Source organism: Diabrotica virgifera, chromosome 4, assembly GCF_917563875.1.
Source record: "Diabrotica virgifera virgifera chromosome 4, PGI_DIABVI_V3a".
Classification (NCBI taxonomy): Eukaryota; Metazoa; Arthropoda; class Insecta; order Coleoptera; family Chrysomelidae; genus Diabrotica; species Diabrotica virgifera.
This window is the reverse complement of record NC_065446.1, coordinates 254010609-254029187: the sequence shown is the minus strand read 5'-3', so window position 1 is coordinate 254029187 and position 18579 is coordinate 254010609.

Here is an 18579-nt window from a genome sequence, read left to right as displayed (position 1 = left end):
AGTAAAGTAACTTGTGAAGCGGTTACAATTAATTTTATTTGGGAAGCTAATTAGGGGGTGATTTTCGCGATTTTTGTACCAAAAAATAAAAGGGACCAACAATATTTTAAGCGTAACTCACTTATTTTTGATGTTTGAAATTTTTTTAAAAAACAAAAATAAACCTTTTTTAAACACTTTAAAACAGTTGTAATGAATTTTCCCCGAAAAGTGCTCTGTTTTTTGGTTATTTCACATTGAAATATTCGATTTGGAATTTGACGAAGAAGAACCTACTTTTCATTAACTACAACTCTGCATATACTGGGTCTGCAGATCTCACGCGGACACCATTTTTTTCAATTTTTTATACGCTATATTTTTTCTAAGAATATTTTTTTCGCTAGAGTACTTACTTTTTGAGTTATCTGCGAAAAACCGTCCATAAACTGTATTTTTTTTGTTCAAAATGAACATTTTGTTTCAACATTTTGTTCAAAAAAACTCTATAGAACAAAAGTTGCTTAGAATTAATCATTTCATCCAATTCCGGGCCTATTTTTAACGTATATTTTTTCACTCAGGAGAAAATATTTTTCACCCCTTATTTCCCAATTTTTGTAAAATGGAGGGGATGTAGAATTGTAAACTTTTTCTTATATTATAATAATAGACAATTTCAACTACCTATTTCCAAATTTTCATCATTCCTTTATTTTTTGGAGTTTTTTTTTAAATTTTGTGTTCCGTGATCGGGCTATATATACACACCATCACAAAACAGTTTGTATTAGTTATCCATTAAGTTGTTTAAAGAAAGAATTTTAGTTATTCCTAATCAACACTTTGTGCTGCAATTGCATAATTTTCTAGCATGTTAGCGTTTACTTTATCTTTCGCTGACTCTGCGTTGATTCATTTTATGCTGATTCTTTATTTCTACTTCCTTCTTCATATCAAAATTTATCGTTTTGACATTTTTTTGGAATTACCTGTATCAAGCTCGAATACCTTATAGGCCTGGATCCCGCGTACCAAAAAAAAGTTGTTTAATAGCAAGCTGAAAATGTGTTAATAGCATAAAGGTGTCTAATCGGCCAAACTTTGATGTACATACGTGAACACTGGAACAAGGGAAGTTTTAATTGTGGAACAGTTTAAAAATTTGTAACGTCAGATTACGAAAACGTCCCATGTATTTTGTCGGACAGAACATCCAATTGATTTGTTATAGCCCGGGAGGTAGTGTCAAATTTAACCGGAGCGTTTTAGCATGGCTGTTTTCTTTTTATTTAGTTAGGTGTTCCAAAGCTTATTAACAAATGATGTGTCAGCTGGCCAAAACCGGGGATTTTAGGCAAGAAAAGGTAAAATGTGAAACTTGATGGAAAAACGCTACACTTATATGTTAAATATTTATCTCCTTGACTTACGTGTATAATAGCCAAGAATACTTACAACTGTAGCTACTGGCTTTCACCCAGACGACTCGGGTTCAATTCCTGGCCCTGAAAATCTTTTTTGTTTTTAAAATTGACATTTTGATTTGAAAAATAATTATTTTTTGATAATTATTTATACGACACAATATAAAAAAGTCTGTATGTCTTTTATAGAATCGTAAACTATGCGTTTGATCATAATATGATAATATCATATTATTATTATGATTAATCTCCCTAATAAACAAAGTTGTTTTACATAATCCCCTAAAGCTTCCTTAGTTAGTACGACCAATCTAAGTGAAAAAGGGGGTTGCCCCCCCGACGTTCTTTTTTATTTTTTTGGACCCTAATTTTTTACTTTTCTATCACCAACCCCTTATTAATCTAAATATTTCCTTGTTATCTATTCGCGGTGTGCAAGTACTTGGAAGGGGAAACGAGAAACGACCCTGCGCGAGTCGCGGAGAAATATTGCAACTATCTTAAATAATTCATATTGTTAATTGAAATTGTCAAATTGACGTATATTTCATACCTTCTGTCAATGAAGCAGAAAAATTATATATTGCTCCACAATATTGATATGATATGCAATTATTATATAAAGGTAAATTTAATTAATTTTATTTTGCTTGCAGTACTGCATTTTAATAACTAATTTTATTTACTACATACAATTGTTGACGTTTTCATAGCATAACCTGAATCTTATTTTTTCTTCTTATTATTTTTTTGGACTATGGCCTTGACAATTATCCAGTAACCGGGACTAATATAATTGGCCAATATAATTAAAAGTGCGAATTTTAGTATAGAGCGTAGAAATAGGGGTCGCTTTGCCGAACTTGCACGGTCCCAATAACATAATATAAAAATAAATGTTTGTCTGCATGCCCCTTATCGAATCGTAAACTATGCATTTGATCATATTATGATCACCTCGAGCAAAGTTGTTGTACATGAACCCGAGAAGGTTTCTGAGTTAATACGACCAATCTAAGTAATCTATTTACGCAGACACCACAAAAACAATATTTTTTATTAGAAAAAAAGTACACCTAGCAATATTTTTGAGTATTTTTGGCTTTCTGGTAATTTTTAGGTATTTAACTTTTAAACATTATTTTTTAGTTCTAAGGCGGTACGAAGTTTGCCGGGTCAGCTAGTTAATAATAAAAAAATATTCTTCAACTATGTAGTTTGGCAAAGATTAAAAAGTATAAATCATTAATTTATCAATTTTAGATTGTAAGAAAAAAGCGTCAGCTGAATGTATATGATCAAATGCAAAGTTTATGATTGTATAAAACACATACAGACTTTTTTATATTGTGTCGTATAAATAATAAAAACACAAAAGTGGTATTATCAAAAAAAAATAATAAAAGTGGTATTTTTAAAAAATAATTATTTTTCAAATCAAAATTTCAATTTTAAAAACAAAAAAGATTTTCAGGGCCAGGAATTGAACCCGAGTTGTCTGGGTGAAAGTGTGAAAGACAGTAGCTAGGTATTCTTGGCTATTATACACGTAAGTCATGGAGATAAATATTTGACATATAAGTTGTAGCGTTTTTCAATCAAGTTTCACATTTTACCTTTTCTTGGCTAAAATCCCCGGTTTTGGGCCAGCTGACACATCATTTGTTAATAAGCTTTGGAACACCCAACTAAATAAAAATAAAACAGTCATGCTAAAATGCTCCGGTTAAATTTGACACTACCTCCCGGGCTATTACCCTTTCATTAAACTCTCATGCAAAAATCAGTCTGCCATTACTAACCAACATAATTCCTGTCATTTGACATGTTCTTCGTGTTTACGATCATTAATCATTAAATTATTAAAATTACCAGTTGGTGATAAACACCAGTCTGATTTTTGCATGAGAGTTTATTGAAATGGTAAAAATCAATTGGAAGTTCTGTTCGACAAAATACATGGACGTTTTCGTAGTCTGACGTTTCAAATTTTTAACCTGTTCCACAATTAAAACAACCCCTGTTCCAGTGTTCCCATACATCAAAGTTTGTCCAACTAGACACCGTTACGCTATTAAAAAATTTTCATCTTGCTATTAATCAACTTTTTTTTGGTACGCGGGATCCAGATCTATTACCCAAGAGTCTCAAAAGACTTACAGATTAACCACCTTGACTCAGAAACTGTCACATGATCTCACCTCACCTCACTGTTATAAAAATCGCACTTTCTAACTCTTGTAGAGTCTGTACCATTAATAAAAATAATGTATATCAACATTTGATCTTAAATTATTATGTCAGTAATTTTTGTATTTTATTTTATATTATTTAAATATTTATGTAAGTCTAATTCTAATTGAACAAGTCTCGAGATTCGAATATGTGGGGAGGGGGGGGGTAGAAATATGCATTTATGGGGATGTTAAAGAGAAAGCGTCCGAAAGCAAAGCAAATAAAGGATGTCTGAGGGATGTCATCTGGAGAAACAAGATATGAGGCTGGAAGGGAAAGTACGCATATACAAATCATGTGTATAAGATTGATCATGACGTACGCGATAGAAACAAGATATGATATAGCAGAAAGCAAGAGGATACTGAGAACATTAGAAATGAGAACGTTGAGGTCAATAACTGGTAAAACACTGAGAGACAGAATACCGAACGACAGAATAAGAGATCTCTGTAACATACAAGACATAGTACGGTGCACCGAGAGAACAATTTCTTTTCTCCTAAAACACCGATTTCTTTGAGCAATATTTCTTAAAAGTTAACATATCCTATTAACTTAAACATACCGGTTCACATATAAAGAAACGAGTTTTTTAAACACAACTCAATAATTTCTTACAGATAATTTCTTCAATACTAAGAAATGCATTAATGGTTACATTTAATTTTCTTATCCTAAAGTTTTTATTTCTTAAATTGAAAACTACAAATATTTTGCAGTATAAGAAATATAATGTTAAGTTAATCCATATTTATATTTGTGAACAAGAAATTTTCTTGCAATCAAATAAATATTTTAAACCACAAGAAATAATTCTTCAGAAATACCCTCTGTAGTAACCGTGGTTATAAAATAAAAACTTTGTCATTAATGCCGAAATGTTACTTGCAAAGAGATTTTCTTCCACAAAAGAATTGCGCAGATTAACTATTTATGATTTAGTCGTCAGTGTTTAGTGTTTGTCAAGATGGCGTGATATGTTCATGTTCATATAGATGGATTTTTGATTTATTGGTGTTCCTCAAAAATTAACGGATATTTTGAAGGTACGTACATATATAGGTATTAAATAAAAGTAAACTGAGTAATTTAAGATGTAATAATAATATTGTTGCGTATCCGAATGGTTAAAAAAGAAACATAATAGTATCTTTATATGTTTTTTAGGTATAATGATGGACGACTCTGAAATAAAAGAGCTTATTATTCTAACTGGGAAATATGCCACAATTTAAAGCTGGGACAGAATGATATTAATATATAGCTTCAGAACAATATTAAGAAAAAAAGTTATTAACCAACTGCGGGGCCTTCCAGAAATGGTAGAACTTTATACATGTAAGTACCTTTTTAAAAATGTGTATACTTATGTATCAACTATAATAGGTTTCTTGAATGTATCGTCTTCTATAAAAATATACAATACAACGCTATATCAAACATGGCGGGTGCAACGCTGAGGATGTTTTCTGTTCATTTATTTGAGATAAAGAAATCAGTTAGTCTAAAAGAAATATATGTTTATGGTTAAGAAATGTTATTGCCGAAAACCGTGAATTAGTTAATATGTATTAAATGACTTAGATGTAAACTAATAATACTTTCCCGTAATAAAATTTCTTAATGATTAGGTATGCTGTCTCTTTTAGATTATAAAAATTAAGAAAACTACATATTATTATGTCTGCTTCAATGTTTTCATTGGTTGTATTTTCCCTCTTGTTTTAGCTAAAGAATGTTTATTGTGTGACTTAATATTATACAGATAAATAATTAATATTTCATTAACAAATAGAAAAAAATAAACAAAGATGTGTAGTTTAAGTAATGCCATGTTTGAACTAAATATGATTGATTATTATTAGTATTAATAGTTCTTATGTGGGGCCGTGTATTTGTTTTTTTTTGTATTTCCTAAATTTGTCAAAATAAATATCTAAGTATATCTTTATAAAAAAAATTTTACTAAAGTAAGTTTACTCTTTGTACATAACGATTTTGTTTTAGTGAATTCCTGATATACAAAGTGCTATTAACAAAAGAAGGAAAATTTGAGGAAGTTGGATTTGCCTCCATCCTTTTATTGTTGTGTAGAAGCCAGTGGTTTAAGAGGGAGAAAATATTTGTATGTAATAATACCGTTTTATACAGTGAGCACGTAAAGGTTGGAATAAATTCATTTTCTCGAGAATGGACGATTTTGGTAAAAAATCCCAAAACAGGTCAATTTTTATTTTCAAATTGCGACTTTTTGACATATGTATCATACTAGTGACGTCACCCATCTGTACGTGATGATGTCATCTATAATTTTTTTAAATGAGAATAGGGGTCGTGTGATAGCTTATTTGCAAGGTAATTCAATTCTCTATTCAGTAATATAAACATTAACTAATTATTTATACAGGGTGTCCAAAAAAATTTTTTTCTGAATTAAATTTATTGACAAAAAGATGAATTTGTGTAATATATTTAACTTAAAATACATTTTACTACTGTCAGAAAAAAGAGGAAATAATGTTTATTTGACAAATAAATATTGTTTTTTGCATAAACTCAATATTAAAGCCGCCACCCACCTTCCTCTTAACAGTTTGAACATTTGATTTAAGCGAAAAGGAATGATTATTTTCCAAATAAACATTTTTTCTGTTTTCTGAGAACAGTAGATAAAATGTATTTTGAACTAAATAAATTACATTCATCCTTCTTTTTATGTCAATAAATTTAATTCAAAACAATTTCTTTTAGACACCCTATATAAATAATTATGTAAATGTTTATATACTGCATAGAGAATTAAATTACCTATCAAATGAGCTATCACACGACCCCTATTCCCATTTAAAAAAATAATCGATGGGTGACCACGGGTCATGGGTCATCACGCCCAGATGGGTGACGTCACTAGTATGATATATATATGACAAAAAGTCGTAATTTAAAAATAAAAATTGACCTCTTTCGGGATTTTTTTCCAAAATTGTCCATTCTCGAGAAAATTAATTTATTCCAACTTTTACGTGCTCTCTGTATATTGTTTTATTAATAAATAATGATTTTACCTTAACACAATGATTTATTTCGCCGTATGTAATATCACTTTATTTTCAAGAAATATTAACTCTAAATACACGTTTATCTCTGCGAAATATATTTCTTAACATTAAATACATTAATTATTAATAGTAAAATAATAATATTCCTTACTAAGAAATATTATTGCTCAGAAAGAATAGTTTAGTAATGTGTAGAAAATATATTTTTATGACTAATAAAATTAATTAACATCAAGTATAATTTCTTTCTGATAAATGGGTTTGAAGTTTGCCAGAAAGTGATAGTTAAATCATGTTTAAGATATATTTCTTTGGCTATAGTAGAATTTATTTGAAATATTTTAGAAAATTATATCTTACATACAAAGATATATTTCTTAGGCAATATGCCAAGTCGATCTTTCTTAAATATTAATAAAGTTTCTTTATGTCAAGAATTTTTTTCTCTCGGTGTGGGGAAGACAGAGAAGACGAGAGTGGAATGAGCATGTGAAGAGAATGGACAGCGAGAGAATAGCCCGTATTGCCCCGTATAGCCAGAGATTCAAAGCCAACAAGCAAGAGACCAATAGGAAGGCCCTTTAAAAGCTGGCGAGATAGCTGGCAGTCAACATCACAGCTACGAATACAAGCTCAAAATCGGTTAAGAACAGGTCAAGAGGCCTAATATAAGAAGAAGAAGAAAAAAAAACTTTTATGTATCTCACATCTAAACCACAAACATACTCTTACCTTTTCCGATCATAACGACCCGACATAAACGACACGGCACTGGATGCTGTAACAAAGAGAAGGTTATTACTTAATTGTTAGTATTAGTAGGTAAATACATATGTTTTGCATTACCTAGTTAAATTTAGAAAAGTTGGAGAGGTATACAGGGTGAGTCATGAGGAACTGTACATACTCCTACCTTGTATAGGGGTCCCTATGGGGAATAACAAATGACCATTAAAAAGTGTCTGCTCCTATTGTTTAATAATATACAGGGCGAGTTTCGCATTTTGACAGAAATTTGTATTCGTCATAATTTTTGAACGGTCAGATCGATGTGTCTCTTATTTTGGTCAATCGTTACACTATTACCACCCAATCAACTGATTTATTCAAACTAGAAAACAATCAGGTCCGGCTTTAAAAAATTAGTTCATTTGGGTCTTAAAAAAAATTTCACCCTGTATACGCTTTTTGAAAACTCTAATATTAATTTTACAAATAAGACAAACGGGCAATTAAAATGACATATTTATTTTTTCCCCACACGATTACCTAATTTTTTATAAAAAAATCAAATTTGACTATGAATTAAAAATTTGGTAAAGCGAACCATAGATTTAAAAAAAATTAACTTTTATTACAAAAATTAATTTTTTTAAACAAATATTTGATTTATGTTACCACCCAATCAACTGATTTATTCAAACTAGAAAAAAATCAGGTCCGGCTTTGAAAAAATTAGTTCGTTTGAGTCTTAGAAAAAATTTCACCCATGTATACGCTTTTTGAAAACTCTAATATGAATTTTACAAATTAGACAAATAGGCAATTAAAATGGCATATTTATTTTTTCCCCACACGATTACTTAATTTTTTATTAAAAAATCAAATTTGTTTTTTTTCCATTTTTTTTTTCTATAACACGTCTAGATCTAAAACTATAACACTTCTCTTTGGACTCTATAGTTTAACATAGACGTGATCAAATAGATAAATTTTAAATTTTTTCACTTAATTTTTGCGATTTAACTTTGCAATTCACCAATCTGCACCTTTTATTTTTTAAAAATTCATAACTTTTGCGAGAAGAAGACTGAAAGTCTACAACAATTGTCATATTCTTCACAATGGTAAGAGATATGTGCTGTAAAAGTTTCAGAAATTTTTTTTTTAAATGGAACTTTGTAGCGAGTTAAACCGTGATATCATCTTTTTTTTTTATTTTTAGGTTAAAATTCCAATTTTGACAAATTTGATTTTTTAATAAAAAATTAAGTTATCGTGTCGGGAAAAAAATAAATATGCCATTTTAATTGCCTATTTGTCTAATTTGTAAAATTAATATTAGAGTTTTCAAAAAGCGTATACAGGGTGAATTTTTTGCTAAGACCAAAAAGAAATAATTTTTTAAATCCGGGCCTGATTTTTTTCTAGTTTGAATAAATCAGTTGATTGGGTGGTAACATAAATTAAATATTTGTTAAAAAAAATTAATTTTTGTAATAAAAGTAAATTTTTTAAATGTATGGTTCACTTTACCAAACTTTTAACTATTATTCATAGTCAAATTTGATTTTTTCTATAAAAAATTAAGTAATCATGTGGGAAAAAATAAATATGCCATTTTAATTGACTATTTGTCTAATTTGTAAAATTCATATTAGAGTTTTCAAAAAGCGTATACAGGGTGCAATTTTTTCTAAGACCCAAACGAACTAATTTTTTAAAGCCGGACCTGATTTTTTTCTAGTTTGAATAAATCAGTTGATTGGGTGGTAACATAAATCAGATATTTGTAAAAAAAATTAATTTTGGTAATAAAAGTTAATTTTTTTAAATCTATGGTTTACTTTACCAAACTTTTAATTCATAGTCAAATTTAATTTTTTTATAAAAAATTAAGTAATCGTGTGGGGAAAAAAATATATATGTCATTTTAATTGCCTATTTGTCTAATTTGTAAAATTCATATTAGAGTTTTCAAAAAGCGTATACAGGGTGAAATTTTTTCTAAGACCCAAACGAACTAATTTTTTAAAGCCGGACCTGATTTTTGTCTAGTTTGAATAAATCAGTTGATTAGGTGGTAATAGTGTAACGATTGACCAAAATAAGAAACACATCGATCTGACCGTTCAAAAATTATGACGAATATAAATTTCTGTCAAAATGCGAAACTCGCCCTCTATATTATTAAACAAGGGGAGCAGACACTTTTTAATGGTCATTTGTTATTCCCCATAGGAGCCTCTATACGAGGCAAGAGTATGTACAGTTCCTCATGACTCACCCTGTATAGATACCTATAGTGTCCTATTAGTCCAGAGAAATAAGATTATTCTCGTGACACATCCCACTCCAGGCCGAAACCAAATTTTTTGAGTAGTATGGACATCTATATTAATAACCTCTATGTTTTCTGCAGCAGATTTTGATGATATAAACAAATAGAATTATACAAATATAGTATAGTTAGGATAGTCTGATGATATAAACAAATAGAGTATATAAACAAATGAAGATCAAAAAACGGTAAAAATTACCAAAAAGTGAAGCATTCTAAACAATTTTGAGAATAAGAAATCATCTAAAAAATTTCAATATGGCGTTCGCTGAATATGTCTATCCTTATTTGTTGCTTAGAAAATTGCAAAATAAGTCATACATTTTGAGATTTTATAAATGTTATATAACATAACTTATGTAAAAATTAAGTTAGAATAGAACCTTTTTATTACACGGAATGCTGAGACTTCTTATGCTTAACTTATATTTTTGATTTCATAACAATTGGTCAAACAGTTTAAAAGTTATTTAATTTGTTTATCCCAAATTCATTTTTTTTTGTAACACTATAAGTCAGAAAATTATGAGGTTACAATAATACTTCGGACAATTTATGAAAGAAGAACATTAATACTATTTACTTAATTTAAAAAAAAAGTGACAAAAAGTAATTTTAAACAGTGTAAAATTATTTTTAAAAAACATGTCGATTTTTTGATTACTTATAAACAATTAGAATAACTTTTCAGCAGTTACCGGTAGAAAAATAATTTTTTCATATTTAGAACGACTGAATTTTTATACACATTAAGAAAGAAAAACAATTGTCCTAGGACAATTAGGGACGAAGTTAGCCCCCCTTTTTTTAATTCACATGTTCTTGCAAAATAATTTTGCAATATTTGGAATTATTTTTTGTCATTTTTTTAAATTAAATTAATAGTGAAAATCTTCTTCTTTCATAAACTATGCAAAGTATTACTGTAACTTCATCATTTTCTGTCTTATAGTGTTGCAAAAAAATTATTTTGGGATAAACAAATTAAATAGCTTTTAAACTATTTGGCCAATTACTTTGAAATTTAGAGTATGATTTAAGCACCAGAAGACTCAGACTCAGCATTCCGTGTAATAAGAAGATTCTAAGGTAATTTTTACATGAGTTGTAAATATTTATAAAAACTCAAAATTTATTATTTTGTTTGCAATTTTCTAAGCAACCAATAAGGATAGACATATTCAACGAACGCCATATTTAAGTTTTTTATACAATTTATGAGTTTCTTACTCTCAAATTTGTTTAAAATGCTTAACTTTTTGGTAATAGACGAAAAAAGCGAAAATTTACCGTTTTTTTGATCTTCATTTGTTTATAGCTATGTATATCATCAAAATCGGCTGCACGAAATATATAGGTTATTAATATAGATATCCATACTACTCAAAAAATTTGGTTTCGGCCTATAGGGGGTTGTGTCACGTCACCTACAGGTTATTTTTTTCCTTATTTCTCTGAACTATATAGACAAAAATTGAAATGTGTTTTAAAGGTGAAGATTGCAGTTTTGGTATAATTTTTTTTTGCATTTTGTCGCAAATTTGCCTCAAAGGAATTTCTCCAAAGCTGTTAAATAAATAAACGCAATTTTTTGCCTTTTTTATAATGCTCATGAGATCAATAAAATTGATCACCTCCATTGACGGACCGCTGTGGAATTTCCATTGTCTTCTTCATGGTCATCTATTGTCATTTTCAAAATCTATAACATAAAGTTGTTCTGAGGCTATTTCTTTATGGCATTTTTATGATTAACTATTTCTATGGGAAACAAGCCACAATTAAATTTGTTCTTTCTGAAGCTATTTCCTTGTGGCATTTTTATAAGTAAGTATTTTCTATGGGAAATAAGCCACAATTTTACTAAAAAATGAATTTTTTAACGTTTCGAAACCCAAATCGGGTTTCGTTGTCAAAATACAAAATACTATGAGTATTTTGTATTTTGACAACGATTTGGGAAACCCGATTTGGGCTTCGAAACGTTATTAAATTAATTTTTTAGTAAAATTGTGGCTTATTTCCCATAGAAAATACTTACTCACAATTAAATTGAAAAAAAAAAATTTATTAACGTTTCGATGCCCAAATCGGATGTCGTTGTCAAAATACAAAATAAAAATACGAAACGTTAATAAAATTATTTATTTCATTTTAATTGTGGCTTATTTCCCATATAAATAGTTAATTATAACATAAAATTCCGATTTTGAGTTGTGGCCACGGTTATTAGACTTTATTACGGTTGTCTTGACCGACGGTGGTGGGGAGACTTATATTTAAGTATGACTTTACGTCACAAGAGTACACAATCCCATATTTTTAAATGATTTTCGATCATTGAATGTGTGTTATTGTGTATATATGTGTATTATTTGTGTTATTATTAAATAATAAGACAAATAATACACATTTTATCTTATACCGGGTGGTGAATCGTAAAACTCAATGTAGGTTCTAAAACACCTAAAATTCTAAATTGTTGAATTCCGGCTTCCCTAATTATTTTACATCAAAAGTCATGAGAGAATACTTGTAGATAATTAAAATCTGTATTAAAATCAAAAGTTTGAAAATGCATTCCAAAATTTTGAAAAATATGATACATTTGCTACAATAGGTATGCGTGTAAAAGTTAGGCCACACGTTACTATTTAACTGACAGTGCTCACACCATTGACTGAATAAAAATCTTTATTATTAATTTGTACTTTCTCCGCAACTGAGGGTATCTTATCAACTGTATTGTTTTTAAACAATAAATGATAAAATAGAAATATTGACAGTTCAAAAATGTGAACATTATTGCATTGTGTTTGGCCTAATTTTGGGCTGAAAAACTGAAATGTATTACATTCTTACAAAATTTTGGAATGTTTAATTCGTAGACCAATAACAGTTGTTTTCAGGAGCGTCATTTGAAATTTTGCTAGGGAGGGGCAAACATTATATATACAATACATTATATATGCAAACATAATACAAAATTGATCTATTTTTTGTAAATTTCAGTCATTTTCAGGGTCGGGGGGGCAAATGCCCCCACTGACCCTATCAAATGACGCCCCGTTTTCAATACAGATTTCAATCCTCTACAAATAGTTTCTAATGTCTTTTGATGTAAAATAATTAGGGAAGCTGGAATTCAACAGTTTAGAATTTTACATTTAGTTAATGCAACATTTTGACGCATGTCAAAATTCTCAATGTGTTTTACTTAATTGTAGTCATTTTTTTCGAATCCTGAGAAAACTAATAAATATTTTTGAAAAATTTAAACTCAGAATGAAAGAGTACATTATTACCGAGGGCCGAAAGTCCCTGAAAACTTGTATAATGTTTATTTTAATAAGTTACAGGGCTGAAAATAAAAGAGAAGTGTGATATTTAATTTCAAATATTTTATTCAAAAGAAACTGCTTGTTTATTCTAAGGGGCTTTCCGCCCTCGGTAATAATGTAATCTTTCATTCTGCGTTTAAATCTTTCTAAAATACTTATTAGTTTTCTCAGGATTCGAAAAAAATCATATTACGATTCAAATGACAATACACTCGTAACGTAATCGCACCCTTAATGTTCATTGGTTAGTCGATCTGGGCAACCGTAGTAATGTCTAAGAACCGTGAGTTGTGGCAAAAAATATGACAATATAGATTTTGAGTTTTTGCAACTCTCACATTATTTTTTTATTTAAACAATAAAAATATACCTAATCTACAAGATTGATCAGTACATACCTATTTTCTCTTTAACCTAATTTCCCTAAAAATGTTTGTAAACTAGATGTCGCTTGGTCCATCCTAGCTTTTTGACATGAAATTCCCACTTCTTTGTTGTGGCTACACAGCACAGCACATAGAACACAGCACTGGCTCTGCTTTTCACTAACTGTTCACGTCTTTGTTGCGGCTACAATACAATGTAACAGCACTAACTAAGCTAGGCACAACTTTACACATTACACAAGCTCGAACGGTTAAGGCCGATGCCACATTATGCGTTTTGACCGGATGCGGTGAAAACGCATCCATTTTCCAACGCAACCGGACCGACCTGTCACACTATGCGTTTAGTCTGGTGCAGTTTGTAAGCGCGTATTGATGACTCAAAACGCATCCGTTTCCAACGCAACCGGAACGATCTGTCATACTATGCGTTTTCACCGGATGCGGCGGAAACGCATCCGGTCAAAACGCATAATGTGGCATCGGCCTAAGTCCTCTTGAGCTTTCGCATCTGGTGTTGGTTGACAAGAAGCTGAAATACTTCATGGTTGGGATGCTTATGGAGCCTCTCTTCATGTCTCCTGGCGACTTTCTTAATTTCATTTGGAATAGATTCGATTTTAAGATCTCTACGCAAATCGTTATTTCAAACATACCAAGGAGCATTCTGGATGCGATTCTGGAGCGTTTTTAATTTTCGGTAATTAAATAAATATTTACTATAGACAATAGGTAAGTCCACACCGGTTTCAATATCTGTTGGTAAATCAGTACTTTGTTCTGAATGGAAAGTTGAGAGTACCTATCTATTAGCAAATACACATTTTTGTATTTATTTTATCTTCAACTGTTCAGTTTTCTTTTTAACATGCTCCTAAACTCTTCTACCTGGTGCCCAGGGTGGAGCTCGTCGCCTGGGACGGGACGACCGAATAATTCGCAAGACTATCGAATAATTTGCGAAATGAAGATGGGATCGAAAAATTGAAAAATAAGTAAAAAGACTAAGTTTTCACTCTAATGGCATATAAAACAACATAATGCTATTCTACACCCCACCAGAATGAAAACAATGGGAACCTTCTCTGGTTACACCTCCGAGGCTTCTACAATTTGCAAGCCATACGGATGCTGAGACTAAGGAAGATGAGGGAATTCTACAATTTACAATTCACGTCCCGTGAATGATCTGCTCAGCGCGGTAAAGTTCCAACGAGAATGGTTCCCTTCATACTCCACACAGAGTAAATGTAAATCAAAAATGAATAACCATTTTCAATTTCGTTGCAAAACGAAAACACAGCCGAACCATATTCTAGTCCAATCAGAGAGTGCTGCAAGCACCCCTACCGGTTTCGAAACTTATTAGTCTCTCATCAGGAGGCACATATGCTGCTCTCCCTGATCCAACCAAAACAAACCCCAGCGTGCAGTCCCGGATTGCAACGAACGAAATGGCATAGATGCCCTAGCGGCAACTGCTAGCAAAAAGACTAAGTTTTCACTCTGATGGCATATAAAACAACATAATGCTATTCTACACCCCACCAGAATGAAAACAATGGGAACCTTCTCTGGTTACACCTCCGAGGCTTCTACAATTTGCAAGCCATACGGATGCTAAGACTAAGGAAGATGAGGGAATTCTACAATTTACAATTCACGTCCCATCTGCTCAGCGCGGTAAAGTTCCAACGAGAATGGTTCCCTTCATACTCCACACAGAGTAAATGTAAATCAAAAATGAATAACCATTTTCAATTTCGTTGCAAAACGAAAACACAGCCGAACCATATTCTAGTCCAATCAGAGAGTGCTGCAAGCACCCCTACCGGTTTCGAAACTTATTAGTCTCTCATCAGGAGGCACATATGCTGCTCTCCCTGATCCAACCAAAACAAACCCCAGCGTGCAGTCCCGGATTGCAACGAACGAAATGGCATAGATGCCCTAGCGGCAACTGCTAGCAAAAAGACTAAGTTTTCACTCTGATGGCATATAAAACAACATAATGCTATTCTACACCCCACCAGAATGAAAACAATGGGAACCTTCTCTGGTTACACCTCCGAGGCTTCTACAATTTGCAAGCCATACGGATGCTAAGACTAAGGAAGATGAGGGAATTCTACAATTTACAATTCACGTCCCATCTGCTCAGCGCGGTAAAGTTCCAACGAGAATGGTTCCCTTCATACTCCACACAGAGTAAATGTAAATCAAAAATGAATAACCATTTTCAAATTCAAATTGCAAATTGTAGAAGCCTCGGAGGTGTAACCAGAGAAGGTTCCCATTGTTTTCATTCTGGTAGGGTGTAAAATAGCATTATGTTGTTTTATATGCCATTAGAGTGAAAACTTAGTCTTTTTGCTAGCAATTGCCGCTAGGGCATCTATGCCATTTCGTTCGTTGCAATCCGGGACTGCACGCTGGGGTTTGTTTTGGTTGGATCAGGGAGAGCAGCATATGTGCCTCCTGATGAGAGACTAATAAGTTTCGAAACCGGTAGGGGTGCTTGCAGCACTCTCTGATTGACTAGAAATTGAAAATGGTTATTCATTTTTGAAAAATAAGTGTTCAATATTTTTCCAAAATCTATCGAATGACACTAAACGCGACCCCCCCCCCCACTCCACTCACTGGAGGTGGGGTGGGGGTAACTTTAAAATCTTAAACAGAAACCCCATTTGGTATAGCAGATTTGGATTGCTTATGGACGGAAGAACGCTATAAATAACCATGATAATCATCTTTTTAATGGCATGGACTTTATGTCATTCAGCCAGTCACAACAAGAGGTACCTAGCAGTGGTGTAGCTGAAGATTGCGGCCCCCCCCCCCCCCCCCCCGCGACAATTTTTGTGGGCCCCCGTATTATAAACATAACGACAACTAATAACAGTATAATTACTAAAATATGTGTAAATGACAATATTTGGCCTTTCTTTAATAAGTCTTCATTAGTTAGTGTTAATAGATTTTTTGGGAATAGACATGAAAACCTATTATACATGTATCTTAATCCGGCAAACCTATTAGTAAGTTGTTGCAATATTATACCTAAATTTACATGGAAAATATTAACTATAAAACTTTTTTTGCTACAAGTTATTTTTTCGTCGCGGCTGAGCTCATCGTAACATTGTTTTATACGTTTATCCGTTTATTTTTAAATGCCGGTATAATACCCCACTATTCTGCTATTCCTGCTGCTTTTGCTAAAGTTTCAGAAAACGAATTTCTCATTTTTAGAATATTATCAAGAGTTTTTTCAAAAAGTTGAAGGGCGAACCTTAACTCTGCCGTTTCAGATTTCAAAAGTGTAGATGTTAGATTAATAAAGTTTAAGAGGAAAGGAACATTTTGACGCCTGTCAAAATTTTCAATGTATTTTAAATGTAATAATTTTTTTAAAATCCTGAGAAAACTAATAAGTATTTTTGAAAAATTTAAACGCAGAATGAAAGATTATTTTATTGCCGAGGGCCAAAAGTCCAATAGAATGAATAAAAAGTTTCTTTTGAATGAGATATTTGAAATTAAAAATCACACTCTCTTAGTTTTCACCATTGTAACTTATTAAAATAAACAATATAGAAGTTTTCAGGGACTACCGGCTGTCGGTAATAATGTAATCTTTCATTCTCCGTTTAAATTTTTCAAAAATACGTCGAGAAAAATGAATCCCATTTAAATAGCATTGAAGCCGAAAGTTCGTACCCATCCCCTTAACGACAAATTAAAAATTATTCATATGCTCTAATAATGCATTAACTTATAATTTTTCATCGTTTTTTAGGTAGCAATGAAATTTTCGTTAAAGATTTCATTACTTGTCGGAAAGCTCGACGCAAAGCCATAACAGCATCATGTCTGGATGACCACCGGGTTTCACATAACGTCACATAAAGTGTTGGCAAACGCGATGGATCCAAAGTCATAATACTACATAGTAATAGTACATCCTATCTTTTAATACTTGCACTAAAAAAACATAATCTTTTAATTATATCCTAAAAAAACCAACTCCTGTACACCAGCAACGGCATCATTCAACACTAGGTTCAGGTTGTGTACGGAAAGGTGCTTTGATTGTATAAATTTTAAAATTCCATTTACAAGACCTTCTGCACTTTGGTCTAACATACGAATAAATCCCAAAAAACTTTCAACAACTTCTGCTTTAGAAGATAAATTATTTTCATCGCAAGTTACATACCGGAAAGCAAAATTAAGCTGATCGTGTTTCGAAATATCTTGAGTGGTATAAAGAATTATTGAATAAAAACAATTTTTTTTTAAATTAATCAATTTGTTTTCAGTTTCTTGAGCCAGCAAATTTACAACTTCGTTTTGTATTTGGGGGCACAAGTAATTTGTTTTTTTTAAGTTATTGTTTTTATCGATTAATTTAGCTAAAACAGGATCATACTTAGCTACTAAAAGAACCACCGACAAAAAATTACCTTTTTGGAATTCACTTTCATCTAAACTACCAACATGTCCACGAAAGTACGAAACGCTAAATTGCACCCGAAAACAGTAAGAGTTACGTCAATAGGGATGTTCACTAATTTTTAAATATAGTTAAATTCAATAGATTACAAGGTATATAAAAACGTAACAATCATAAAACTGTTTAAAAATGTATATTTTTTAAGATAAATGAGTTCATAATGTTGATTTTCTTGGAGGCTAGAAAAACGGTACCCTGCAGCGAGGCTACGGTCTGTGACGTCAGTAGTCGTAACGTCTTTGATCGACGACTATAATTACTCTTTATAATTACGACTTTAATTATTAAAAATAAAGCCAAATAAGTGGTGTTTTGTTCCTGGGTGTGTAAATACATCAAAAAACAGTTCTGACAAGATTTTTATTACCGTTCCAGCCAATTTAAAACAGAAAAAGAAATGGTTTGTTGCAGCTAGAACTTAAAATAACTAACTGAAAGAACTAACTTAATAAAATAAACATTATAGAAGTTTTCCAGAGACTTTTGGCCCTTGGTAATAATGTAATTGTTCTTTCTGCATTTACATTTTTCAAAAATACTTATTAGTTTTCTCAGGATTCGAAAAAAAT